Source organism: Caretta caretta, chromosome 4, assembly GCF_965140235.1.
Source record: "Caretta caretta isolate rCarCar2 chromosome 4, rCarCar1.hap1, whole genome shotgun sequence".
NCBI classification, from domain to species: domain Eukaryota; kingdom Metazoa; phylum Chordata; order Testudines; family Cheloniidae; genus Caretta; species Caretta caretta.
The window spans coordinates 32,815,001-32,829,282 of record NC_134209.1 but is presented as its reverse complement, the minus strand read 5'-3'; the positions used below and the strand labels follow the sequence as shown (position 1 = coordinate 32,829,282).

General features: G+C 39.8%; 1 protein-coding gene across 6 annotated transcripts in view; it reads right to left on the bottom strand.

The window, feature by feature from the left end:
* Positions 1-14,282, bottom strand: part of CCSER1 (coiled-coil serine rich protein 1) — a 1,092,378-nt gene that overhangs the window by 96,996 nt on the left and 981,100 nt on the right. The window lies entirely within an intron of this gene.

Here is a 14,282-nt window from a genome sequence, read left to right as displayed (position 1 = left end):
ATTTCATTTCTAGGTACTTCCATGGTACAAAATTTGCTACCCGTTTGACTGTCCTTGCTCAAACAGAGAACACTTTCTTAAAAAGATTATTTTAATTACTTATTAATGTAGTGCCAATAATCTATAACCAAGAATGGAGTCCCTTTGTGCCAGACAATATACAAATACGTAGCAAGGGATACCATCCCCTACCTAAGGAGCATACAGTCTAAACAGACAAGTGAGATAAAGGTGGAGAGTAGAAACAGAGAGGTGAAGTGCCTGGCCCTTGGTAACATAGCAATTTAGTAGCAAAACCAGGAACAGAACCAAGGTCTTCTAAATCTTGAATCAGTGCCATATCCACTCAACTTCACTGCTTCTCCCAGGTCGCCCTCTCCATGTCCCAGATTGCTGGGCACTCCCTTTTAACCATGAAAAATACTCTGTGGAGGTTACCATACTTTCTAGCAAGCTTCAATACAGTTCAGAGGGTTGGACCAGGGGGGCAGGAGCTATGGGAGTCCTCAGTCAGAAAATGTCTTGTTGAACTTAGTTATTACTTGATTTATTCCAGTTCCATTTAATAAGTCCCACACATAAATATGCCAATTTTAACATATTTTCAAAAACCCTCTTTATTTCAACTTATCATACATTACCTTTCATTTTCCACCATACTGAATTTACTCCACATACAGTTCCTCTAGCATCTCCTATCTCAGTTAGCTCCAATCACACTTTCTTTAAAGTCTACGACAACTCATTTCCTTTCTTGTGTATGAGAAAGTTCCTCAGCATATTCCTCACTACTGTGTACATAAGATGATCAGCTAACTTTCCTGATCGGAAACTTTACTCTGTAGGAGTTTAGCAAGAGTATTATGCATTACTCTGTACCCCATCTAAAGTCTTCGACCATGAAATACCACCTCTACTATACTGATCAAAAGAATATCATATCAAAATGCCTTACAAACCACATAAGGAAATTGACAGGTAAAAAAAAAAAAAAAAAGAGAGAGACAATTTCCTGTCAGTCAGCAAAGCAACACTCTCTCCATACGTCACCACCACCAGCTGTAGCACAATTAAACTCAACAGTCCACAGGTGTTCACAGGAATTAACAACAAAAGCACACTTCCCTTTAGGGCTCTTAAAAAATTAGAGCATTCTTTAACTTCCACACACTTTCAAACACTAAACTAAACATGGAAACAGTAGAAAAGAAAGAAATCAGATACAGCAAAAGGAAAACAATCAGCATGAGCTATGACCTAATTAAACTGAACGATTTTCAGGTGTATGCAGGAGAATATATGATACACTTTGATTTACCTACATCAAGCAAGTCTCTTGCAACAATTTAGAGCTTTTACAAGAAAGTTCACTTTTGTTGTGGCTCAATTTTAAAAAGAATGCTCTTTAAATTTGTTCAGTGATATGTATCATTCACTCCATAGCACCTACTGACAACATGGGGAACCTCAAATTAAAAAATTGAGAGGTGAAAATTGCAAAAATGAAAAATAAACTGTCAAAAACACTTTATCCTCTGAGCTCTGCTGTCCTTGAAGCTCTTCTTGATATCTCTTAACTTTCTCAACATATTTTAGGCCTTGTCTACTCAACCGAGTTTTGTCGACCAAAGTCAGCTTTCATCGACGAATCCCGCCAACCAAACTCTCCTGTTTTGCTGACAAAATAAAACCACCTTGATGAACATAACAATGGCCATACTGGGTTAGACCAATGGTCCATATAGCCCAGTATCCTGTCTTCTGATAGTGACCAGTGCCAGGTGCTTCAGAGGGAATGAATAGAACAGATAATCGCCTTCTATGATGAGATTACTGGTTCTGTGGATGAAGGGAAAGCAGTGGATGTATTGTTTCTTGACTTTAGCAAAGCTTTTGACACGGTCTCCCACAGTATTCTTGTCAGCAAGTTAAGGAAGTATGGGCTGGATGAATGCACTACAAGGTGGGTAGAAAGCTGGCTAGATTGTCGGGCTCAACGGGTAGTGATCAATGGCTCCATGTCTAGTTGGCAGCCGGTATCAAGTGGTGTGCCCCAAGGGTCGGTCCTGGGGCCGGTTTTGTTCAATATCTTCATAAATGATCTGGAGGATGGTGTGGATTGCACTCTCAGCAAATTTGCGGATGATACTAAACTGGGAGGAGTGGTAGGATACAGAAGGACCTAGACAAATTGGAGGATTGGGCCAAAAGAAATCTGATGAGGTTCAATAAGGATAAGTGCAGGGTCCTGCACTTAGGACGGAAGAACCCAATGCACAGCTACAGACTAGGGACCGAATGGCTAGGCAGCAGTTCTGCGGAAAAGGACCTAGGGGTGACAGTGGACGAGAAGCTGGATATGAGTCAGCAGTGTGCCCTTGTTGCCAAGAAGGCCAATGGCATTTTGGGATGTATAAGTAGGGGCATAGCGAGCAGATCGAGGGACGTGATCGTTCCCCTCTATTCGACATTGGTGAGGCCTCATCTGGAGTACTGTGTCCAGTTTTGGGCCCCACACTTCAAGAAGGATGTGGATAAATTGGAGAGAGTCCAGCGAAGGGCAACAAAAATGATTAGGGGTCTGGAACATATGAGTTATGAGGAGAGGCTGAGGGAGCTGGGATTGTTTAGCCTGCAGAAGAGAAGAATGAGGGGGGATTTGATAGCTGTTTTCAACTACCTGAAAGGGGGTTCCAAAGAGGATGGCTCTAGACTGTTCTCAATGGTATCAGATGACAGAACGAGGAGTAATGGTCTCAAGTTACAGTGGGGGAGGTTTAGATTGGATATTAGGAAAAACTTTTTCACTAAGAGGGTAGTGAAACACTGGAATGCGTTACCTAGGGAGGTGGTAGAATCTCCTTCCTTAGAGGTTTTTAAGGTCAGGCTTGACAAAGCCCTGGCTGGGATGATTTAACTGGGAATTGGTCCTGCTTTGAGCAGGGGGTTGGACTAGATGACCTTCTGGGGTCCCTTCCAACCCTTATATTCTATGATTCTATGATTCTAAGTGATCCATCCCGTCGCCCATTCCCAGCTTCTGGTAAACAGAGGTTAGGGACACTTCAGAGCATGTTTTTGCATCTTTTCCCATCCTGGCGAATAGGCATTGATGGACCTTCCTCCATGTACTTATGTGGTTCTTTTTTAAACCCTGTTTTAGTCCTGGCCTTCAAAACATCTTCTGGCAAAGAGTTCCACAGACTGATTGTGTGTTGCGTGAAGAAATACTTCCTTTTGTTTGTTTTAAACATGCTGCTTATTAATTTCATTTGGTGACCCCTAGTTCTTGTGTTCTGAGAAGGCATAAATAACACTTCCTCATTTTCTTTCTCTACACCAGTCATGATTTTATAGACCTCTATCGTATGTTCCCTTAGTTGTCTCTTTTCTCAGCTGAAAGTCCCAGTCTTATCATTCTCTCCTCATATTCAGAAATGACTAAACTGTTTTCATTCAAACATTGCAAAAGTAATTCACCTTTAGATAGATACCTATCCTGAAAATATTCAGCCTCAGAAGTTGACATTTCAGATAGTTATAAACAACTGAAAATTAGGGGTTATTATAGAACCTATATAGAACGTATATAACCTTTAGTACAGGGTCTGGGTCACTTCTCCTGTAAACAAATCATTTTTTAAAAAAGTTCAAAGTCTGAAAGACATACAAATAATATGAATATCATTTAAAAATATTATCCATTGAGACAGTGTTGGATAAAAGTTACTAACTTGAGTTACTAATTGGGTTTTTTTGGTGGGAGGGGGATGTTTCAGTACTCTGAGAAAAGTGGAACCACTATGTTTAAAACATGAAATAAAAAAATACAGCTACCCAATCTCACAAACTTAAAAACTGCAATGTCCTGAAGAACTAATTGGGGAAAGGGGAAAGGGACAAAAACGAACAAAATAAAATGAATTTTTATGATTTTGCTCTCTCAGAATGAATATATGAACATTTATTAATTAAACTAGTAGAGAGATTGGATTCCACAGTATAGTGGTCAACATGCAAAGACTCAGATTTAACATTCTCTTCTCAAAAAATTTAAGGAAGTGTCTTGCTCTGACATTAAGTATCCGCTAATAAGCTCTGTGATTATAGGGAGAGCACTAACAATGAAACATTAATTGAACTTAACAGTAGTCTTTTTTTTAAATCTAGGACAGTATTTACAAGTATTGGCATGACTAGTCAATACCACGCCATACCACTGGCAGATGGTCGATTGCCATATAAACTGTTCCAATCTACTAACTGGCAAAAAGTTATTTATTTTGCCTTGTAAAAGAAAATTTGTTGTTAAAGCTATTCATACATAAGACTGGTCTGGGAGTTTCTGTCTATAATGTGAAAAGATTACGAACTGATTTAAAGGTGCACTTTTATTTGTAGATTTATCCAGAGCTTCCAAATAATTTAAACACCACCTAATGGACAGCCATATAAATGAGAAGCATGTATTCCGAAATTCAAGACGCACAGTTTGGTCAATGATATGGCTGTGCTTGCTACATTCTGGGGTACATCAGGACCACTGTTTTGGAAGAGGGTAGAACCTTTTAGGACCTGCAGTGGCTGAACAGGGTAGTCAGCCAGTCGATTCACCGAAAGGGTTTTGTTTTTTTTAAAAACAGCTTTGTATTGACTTAGCTAGCTTCCTTTAAGTTGTCAGATGGTGGGAATAGGCCAGCAGGTCATTCTGCTTAATTAGTCCAGGAGGAAGAGGAATCACATAGCTGCCCTAAAAGACAGGGGTTAAACATGTTACAGACCAGGAGGTCCACCTGATAAGGAAGCAGAAGGCATTGGGGAAAGTGATTCTTGTGGCCTATAGTTCTGGTATAGACAAGTTTCACTCTAGTTTTTCTGGTTCATTCCAGGCTAAAACTCAAAAGTGAAATGAACAAATCAGGTACAAAAATTTTGTGAACTGAAACTGGAACAAGGGTTCATTGAAGCCCCTCCAAACTGAAACCAATGACTCCTGTTCAATATTACAAGCATGCAGCTACCTTTTCAAATAGTGCAACTCAGAAGACTGAGAGTTGGGACTTAGTTTGGGTAAGTACACAGAATTTTGGACCTGAAACTCTGCAAAATTAGGCTGCAATTCACGCAAGATTTCTGTCCCTTCCCCGAAGGTTCAGTATGAAAGTCAGTTGAGAAACACAATTTTCTTGCAGCATTTTTGGACCTATTCCTATCAAAGACTAGAAGTGCAAAGGTGGTAAAAATGATGGGGAAAACAAACACCAATATGACTCAGAACTTCTTTTCAACAGTTTGGTTGTAAAAAGAGGGTGTGGGGTTTTTTGTTTTGTTTGTTTTAGGTTCGGTTTGTTGTGTGTTTGGAAGGAGTGGAGTGTGAGTGTGAGTGTGTGTGTGGGGCGCGGGGGGAGAGAGTTTCAAGGCTTTTCCTAAATATTTTGTTTGTCTTTTGTACTGACATGGTCAAAGGTAATGAGTTACAATGGTGATAGCTAGAAGTGATGAGAGGCTGATTATTGCAATGTTTATTTACAACCTGTAGAGATTACGATGTTGAAGAGAAATGGAGTTTTAGCACTTGCTTTCTGAAGTCATTCTGAATTAACAACTAATAGATAGCTTTCCTTAAGAAAACTTTTTCACAGTGAGGAGTACAGAATGAAAAACAACCAAGAAAGGAATTAATTTTGTCGCTCATTGATCTTGTTCCTTTTTTCTTGGTACTATATTAACCTAATGAATTTATCTTTGAACACCATGTGGAGCAAATATCCTCACTGAACAAAACGATCAGTAAATACTTTCATTTAACTAGGTTTCTTCTTTTGTTGCTAGTTTGTCAAATCTTGACAGCATGGCTGGTAAACTACAGTCTCTTTGGTAGATCTTAGAGGACAAGAAGGTGGATGCAGATGTGCCTTTGAGGATTTTCTGCAGAGATCATTTCCAGTAACACTGGTGCAAATACAGAGTAATTCATATTACAGGAGGATTAGAAAAGTTCCATAGGACCAAACGCATATGGTGACGAAGTCAGCCTGGTCCCTGCTTCTCCACTTGCTGTCGGAGTGAATTAATCTGCACCAGCTCCGATCTGTCATAAATAATTCCCCCCGCCCCCGGCGAGGGGGCAGGGATAGACTCAGAGCTCCACCAACTCCCTACTCTCTGCATACCTGTGACATTGGGATTAGTGGGCCAGCAGAGGCTCCTTTCCTTCCATGCTCCTACCCATTATATGAGTGGCAAGCTCAGGGGAGTAAGAGAACACTTTATGGTTTCTTACTCCCCTGTACAGACTCACAGCAAGAGTCACCATCTGGCCCAAGAATTCTAGAGAATCCTTCTGGTTTCTTCCCGAGTAAAAATTCTACAGGACTTTTCCATAAAGGATTGAGACGGAAGAGATACAAAAACAAAGCTAATTCTAGGTGCAAACCTAACCAAGAGGGAGCTCAAATTTAGAAAGCCTTGAAGGGTGTTAAATGTTATGATGAGATTTTTTTCACCTTACAAAACAATAGATGTTTCTCAGAATTACAGGTCTCTTTTTTACATATACTCAAAAATTATATTGCTAAAATATTGATATGGTCAGATCTGGTTAATTCAAGCCAGTTTTGCTTCTCATTAAGATTTAACAAGAGGCTGCTGCATATATGATATATTCTCTTTCAGAAGTTAGGACACAGAGAATAAAGAAAGCATGAATTAGGTTGAAATGTAAGAGCAACATAATTCCATCAGAAACAGAGCAAACATTTGGAGTGGGAAGAAAAACTGTTTTGGGGCTAATGGTAAGTGATGGAAACACTGACAACAGTCTTCCTGAGAGGAATTTCATGTGTGTAACAAACTTCCCCAGTCTCCCCAACTCACCACCTTCTTTTGCTGTATTGGGGCACAAGCTTTTATGAGAACACCTCCTAAGCACTCAATGTACATATCATAGTGTGACTGTAATCTCTTAGTTGGTCTGTTTCGCCTTCCTCATGACTACGCAGAGGGCTTATGAACTGGACCACCTGTTTGGGCAATGCGATAAATTTAACCTTACATTTAAATCTATTGTGAAATGAAAGAGTGGTTTAGAGTAACTGCATTAAAAACACTTTACTCTGCAAAGCCATCTCTTTGTGCACCAGCAGCACATGAACTGTAGCGTTAGATCAATACAAGATCCAGCATTATTTAGTCTGGAAGGGACAGCAGCTTGCAATAATACTGACAATAGTAACAAATGTCTTTCTGGGAAATATTGAAAGCAGTGACTTTGTTTTCAGGCTGTGTTTAGCTCTCAAGGCAGTAGACCAGCTTGAAGTAGTCACAGCAACCTTTTCATCAAGAAGCTCAAAGAGGATAAAGTCTGCAAATTGTTTAAGAATTCATGTCTAGGACCCAACACTTTCAACCCACATATTATTAAATGTTTACTTATCAGGAAACCACCAAAGCATAACACTAGTGAAAGACAGATTATAGGTTTATGAAGAAATAAAACAAGTTTTGCTTACTGCAGAGCCTAAGCCCCCAGTGGTGAATTAAGCTATATTCATAAACAAAAATCTCCGTTATAAAAGAGAGAGGGTTGAAAGTGTATTTAAATGGAGCCCAACTACCTCCTAAACCAATATTGTATTTCCTTCCAATAATTCTAACGCCATAAATGAAGCTTGGAAAAGAATAGATAAGAGATCCTGCCAGTTCCCCCACTGCCATATAATCCTTCATTTCTCATTAACACCACAATTTGGAGGCATAAGTGGAGGAATATCAAACAGGAGTATGGAGGTGGTATTATTTGTGTGTATGGCTTGGTGAGACCGTTACTGGAATAGTGTGTCCAGTTAAGGCATCCACAGTTCAGAAAGAATGGTAACAATTGGGAAAAGGTTTTGGAAAGTACTACAAGAATGACTCGAGATCTGGAAAACATGCCTTATAGCGAGAGACTTCAGTTTAATTTATTTAATTATCCAACAGGTGGTTAAAAGGTGACTTGATTATGGTCTACAGATACCAATAAGAGAAAGACATTTCCGATAGTACATTACTTTTTAATCTAGTGAAAAGGTATGAGATCCAAATGCCAGAAGTTGAAGCTAGATAAATTCAGACTAGAAATAAGGTGCAAATTTTAAATAATGAATGTAACTAATGAGTGGAACAACATATCGAGGGATGTGGTGGATTCACCATCACTCAAACTCTTTAAATCAAAACTGAATGTATAAAAGTCATGCTATAGCTCCAAAAATGTTATGGGGGCTTGATGAAGAAATTACAGGGTGAGGTTCTATAGTCTACATTATGCAAGAAGTCAGACAAAAATATCATAATATCCCTTCTGGCCTTAAAATCTATGAATTAATGAATCATTCTTAGAATCTAAGAATCTATGAACTTTCAATCTTATTAAAAACTGTTTTGTTTGTAAATTTCCCAGTTTTTTTGAATGAGCAGCAAAAATTTAAACTGAGTTGGTGTGCAAAGTCTACAGGAGGCGAGGCATGCACCGACAAATAGGGCTTCAAAAGAGGACTCACCTCTGCAGATTTACTATGTCCATAGGTAAAATGTGGGTATGTTTGCGTCAGTGGAGAGGAAAGGAGGGGGAGCCTCTCATTTTGGAGCACTGGCACATCAGCATATAGAATTTCTCTGCCTGGGCCCAGCCTCCCAGGATTCAGGACTGGGGCTTTCTGCTGCATCATCCAGAAAAATAAGCAAAACCAAATGATGGTGAAATGGCAAATAAATAGTCTTTAACTAACTGAACAGAGACCCGGGATTAATGGTTTATTACAACAATCTATAACCCACTAATCCCCTCTTTTTATCCTATGACCACAGACGCGTTAACGGGCCACGTTACCTTGAATGGGCTCTTACAGTATGTGCAAACTACCTATGCCAAACAATCTGGTCCACCTTGCATTTTGCTGTAACACTCAGAGAATCTCTCCCAGACTTGAAGAAGAAGCTCTGTGTGGCTTGAAAGCTTGTCTCTCTCGCCAACAGAAGTTGGTCCAATAAAAGATATTCGCTCACCCACCTTGTCTCTTTAACAAAGTCTCTTAAGCTGTATAGCAACAAAGCTTGTTCCCCAGCTTCCAAGGTTTTGTCTCAGGGTTTTTCTTTATATCTCTCTTCTGATGAGTCCCTAGATAATCTGCCTACCATAGCAGGAGGTTTTTATATTATAAAACTGTTCGTATTCCATATCTTTATAATGTCCATACTAACCCTCGTTCCATGCAGAGATAAAAGGTTCTGTACTAAAAGGAATGAAACTTAAGAGGTACTACAAATACTAGTTTTACCACTGGCGTAATCAAAGGAAAACAGTTAAAAGATTATTTTCAATTAATTAATTACATTTCATTTTAATCATTAATTTTAAATTAATGTTAATTAATGTTTTTTTGGAAAAGGAAACCTCTCCTGTTTTCCAGGATCTTGATTCCAACCTTTTGGAGCCTAACTTCATCTGGAGTTAAACTACAGAGCTCAAAATCTGCTGATCCAAGGATGGGACCCAGATTGCCCGGTTTGGCCAGTTAAGGAGCTGTGGTAGTCATACCATATCCTCAGGGGATGGAAATTAGAGTAGCTCCATTGAAGTCAAGAAGTTTCTGGACAATAGGGGAGGTTTCACAATAGAACATGTGCATGATATTTTTCCTCCCCTCAAAAAACACCAGAAGTTTGGGTCCTCCTGATTTTGGTTGATTCAGATGACATTTATCCCTACTTTATCCCTGTTGCCATCTTACTGGGGGAAGAAAAGCAAAGAAAAAAAATCTGCATCCTAAGATTTGATTCAATCACATTGATTGTCTGACAATTAAACATGCTGGACATAGTTTATTTTTTTATTGTACTTCAGAAATAGACTAAGTTCTTCCAAACCTATAACTTAAAGAGTATGGCCCGTCAGACTCAGGGAATCACAACACGTTTGCCAATAATGAGCCAGTCTAATATCTATGTGGAGCTTCAGTGCCTCAAAGTAGACGGAAAATATGGTTTTATAGTTCTGTTTCTCAGCAGTACTCAACAGTATAGTTCTGCTCTATATCATTTGACAACACTGGCACAGACCTTTAACTCTGTGAAATGGAGACTAAAGGATGTTTGTGTAATGTCCATTAGGAATCTGCTTTAGCAAAAACCTCTGTTCATCTGAAATAGTTTCATGCGGTGCTTTCAGGAGTATATGATGGTGACACAAGAGTTTACTTTTGTACTCTTGTTATCTTGCAGTGTACATACAGTAAATAGAGGGTGACTTTCTATTATTTACAGAAAGACTTTCAGAAAAACTACAGAATGGTTGAGCACACTCACTCCAAAAATCACAAAGTCGAAAAGCTTAAACGCACAAACAAGCTGAAATACTTAACCAACTGAAAGGAGGGAAATACAAAGTAAAATGATACCGTTACAAGGGCTGGGGTGATGTGGAGTGATGCAGAAACGCAGCAAACAAGAAGCTCCTTCATCAGTTGCGGTCTGGAGGAAAATAACCAGAAGATTCAGAGAGGCACTGGCTTATTGCACACTATCCCACTGCTGGAGGGGTCATAATTCTTTAACTGCTGCAGGTGTTTTGCTCGTCTTGCGCTAAGGCTCAAAGATTCAGGAGCGAGAACCCTGGTAGATGGTGTCTATCGAGAAGACAGTGCTATATCTTGGGCCCTACCAAATTCACAGTCCATTTTGGTCAATTTCACGGTCATGGGATTTTAAAAATCATAAATTTAATGATTTCAGCGATTTTAATCTGAAATTTCACGGTGTTGTAATTGTAGGGGTCCTGCCCCAAAAAGGACTTGTGGGGGTCGGGTCGCAAGGTTATTGTAGGGGGGAGTTGCGGTACTGCTACCCTGGCTTTTGCGCTTCTGCTGGCGGCGGTGCTGCCCTCAGCATTGGGCAGCTAGAGAGCAGTGGCTGTTGGCCAGGAGCCCAGCTCTGAAGGCAGAGCTGTCGCCAGCAGCAGGGCAGAAGGAAGGATGGCCTGGTATGGTATTGCCACCTTTACTTCTGGGCAGATCTGGGCCCTCAGTCAGCAGCCGCCACTCTCCGGCCGCCCAGCTCTGAAGGCAGAAGCAAGGGTGGCATGCCATGGTATTGCCACCTTTACCTCTGCGCTGCTGCTGGCGGGGCGCTACCTTCAGCACTGGGTGCCCAGCCAACAGCTGCCACTCTCTGGCCGCCCAGCTCTGAAGGCAGCGCAGCAGTAAGGGTTCCAATACCACGATCCCCCTAAAATACCCTTGTGACCACCCCACAACCCCCTTTTGGGTCAGGACCCCCAATTTGAGAAACGCTGGTCTCCCCTGTGAAATCTGTACAGTAGAGAGTAAAAGCACAGAAAAGGCCCAAATTCACGGGGGAGCGGGAACCATATTCCATGGTCTGTGATGCTTTTTTTCATGGCCATAAATTTGGTAGGGCCCTACCAAAAACAGGGCGTTTTTCAAGAAGCAGCTGCTGCTTCCGCACAGGAGATTTTATAAGTAGGCCTGCCCAGCCATTTTGCAGTGTTTTCGATTTGTTTGGGAATTGTGACTTCTATAGGATGTTAAATATTTGTTTAAATCAAAGAAGAACAAAGGATACGAACCCAATAGTTTGTATATTCTGATTTTTTTTTAAATGGCAAAATATAGGGAAGCAGGAGTCTCAGTCTCCTCAAAAAGTGAGAGAGACTAACTACCATTATTGGTTAAATGGAAGTGCATGAATAAGTCAACAGAAGATATCTATCTAAGTGTTACATTTTCCACAAATATCTCAAATGAACACATTTACTTGATTCTGACCCTGTGCCTTTTTGGCTGCACAAATCCAGTGAAGGATCTGAAGTAGGCTTGGGTCTAAACCACAAAATCTGAATCTGAGTTTGGGTCCAGATTTCAGATTCTCCCCTTCCCCAAATTCAGTGGATGTTCAGATTTGGGTTTCTAGTGGAGCCCATTTCTAGTGCAAATTCCTTGAAACAGGAGAACAGAAATGGAAGAAGATTTAAAATCAATTCTCAAGCTGTTTTTTCCCCATTACTAGGTACAAAATGCTAGAAAATGGGAAAAGGTGGGGGAAAAAAGTCTATTCTAAATGGCAATGTAGCTCTGATACTGAAATCTACAGAGTGTGTAGAAACTCAAAGATGACAAGAGGAAAGCAACCCCCGGGAAATTCTATATTAAGGCTACAGATGTAACCACAAGGACGACAGAGAGAACTACAGTCGATGGCTATAAGCTATGCCAATGAAATTAGTGGGCAAAAACGACGTTATAGCTGTCTAAGTAGACTGCAGTTACCAAAGAAAAGTTAAGGAAACTGAGGAAAGTTAAGCAGAGTATTCAGGGAACAGATTTCTCAGATTTATTTGACAGACCAGTTAGACAGTTGGGGACAATGATACTGTGCCAGCTCAAAGGACAAAGCTACACTTAAATATTGAATACACAATGTGCCTAGGGAGTTTAGAAAAGACCAATTTTCACTAAGACAATATTCAGAATGGTATGCTACTCTAGTGGCATTTTTGCCTGGTTGTTAGTTCCTCACCCTGTTTATACAGTCTACCTCTGGTATCTGGCTCCGGCTTCCATTAAATTCAATGATGAACCCTATTTTTTATATCACAAACCTTATTCTTACAAATTAACTACAGACAGGAGAAGGTGGCAGGGGGTCAGATCTGAATAAGGTTTAAATTTGAGGTAGGAGTTGAGTAAGGATTAGTTAACACTTAAATCCCCGGAACTATTTGCATGAGTTGTCATAGAAATCTCCAAAATTAGGTGACCTCGTAAGATTTCCTCCATTTGGGGAGAAATCTTATGAAAACAACTGTTGAGATTTCTGATGAGTCAGAACTGGAAAACAACCCTCCATTTTTAAGGAATCAGGACCAAAGCCCTCAGGGCAGATCCGGATCTGGGGATTCTAATCTGAAGGTCACCAGCCCAGAAATTCAAGGGAGTTCAGTTTGGAGATTACATTAGGCCCATCTCTCAAAGTAACATTTAGCAGACAGTAATTGGTTACCTCCAATACGCTTTTAGAAAAGGAGCATAACTTAAAATTTGTTTATAGATAAAGGATATAGAAAGAAGTAGTAAGATTTAAGAAATTGTTAATAAATAGTGATGCCACTTGGCTGTGTAATACACTAGCCTCCATTCATTGTTCATCTTTGAACAACACAGTTGTAACATCTTCGTTTTTTTACTTGTGACCAAATGTTTTGAACAAACATGCTGGGTCAATTCTGCACTAGATTCAAGTTTGCTTCTCAAGTCTGCTCTCATTTCCTGGTCTAACAGAAGTTGATAAAGGTAGAGGCAAAGCAACCCTCACTGTGGGACATCCACAAATTGTATTTAAGGATGCCATCCAGCCTGTCTTACATGGGAGGAATGCCATTGCACACGTAGCTCTTAAGGTTAAGTAAAGACAATAGGAAGGGGTATCCTTTGCAGAGAAAATACCAATCCTTCCTAAGGAACCAACTGTCAACTAAATCACAAAATTACCTTTAACATTTCCCTTTCAAGGTACAATAATAATACTTAACACATATACTGCATAGCCCCATTAATCTTCAAAGTGCTTTACAAACATAACTAATTAATCTTCATAATATCCCACTAGGCGAGGTAAATATTATGATCACTATTTTACAGACAGGAGAACTGAAGCAGAGAGTTGGCCAGGGCATGAGAATGTGTTAGCATCAGAGCCAAAATTAAAACTAAGGAATTCCTGGCTCACAGTCCAATGTTCAGTTGAACAAACCATAACTTCAGCATGGTATTGTATCCTCTCTGTCCCTCTTACCTGAGATACCTTCAAGTGCCCTACATTCTGAATCATGGCTTACGGTCTTTAGGGAGGTAAGAACTATTACCATATGATCTTTGGGCTTAAAGCCTTCGTCTGCTATATCCTTTTAATGTGAAATTGTTTTCCTCTGTTTATATTATGAATGCAATATTAATCTGAATTTATTTAAATTGGCTCTCTCAACTACCTGAGCTACAATTTATGTACAGTACTTTGGTGTTCTTGGCTTGAGTTATACATTGCAAGTATGGGAGAATCATAATGACTGATAAATAGAGTCATGATTGGATCATGTAAAAAAACTACGTAGTGCCTGGTACACAAAACAGACTAGCCTAATTTTTCTTTGTTTCATTGGTATAGCTAAATATAAAAATGCATCTCATTTTTCTTTATAACTGATTGAAGACAAACAATGTTTATAA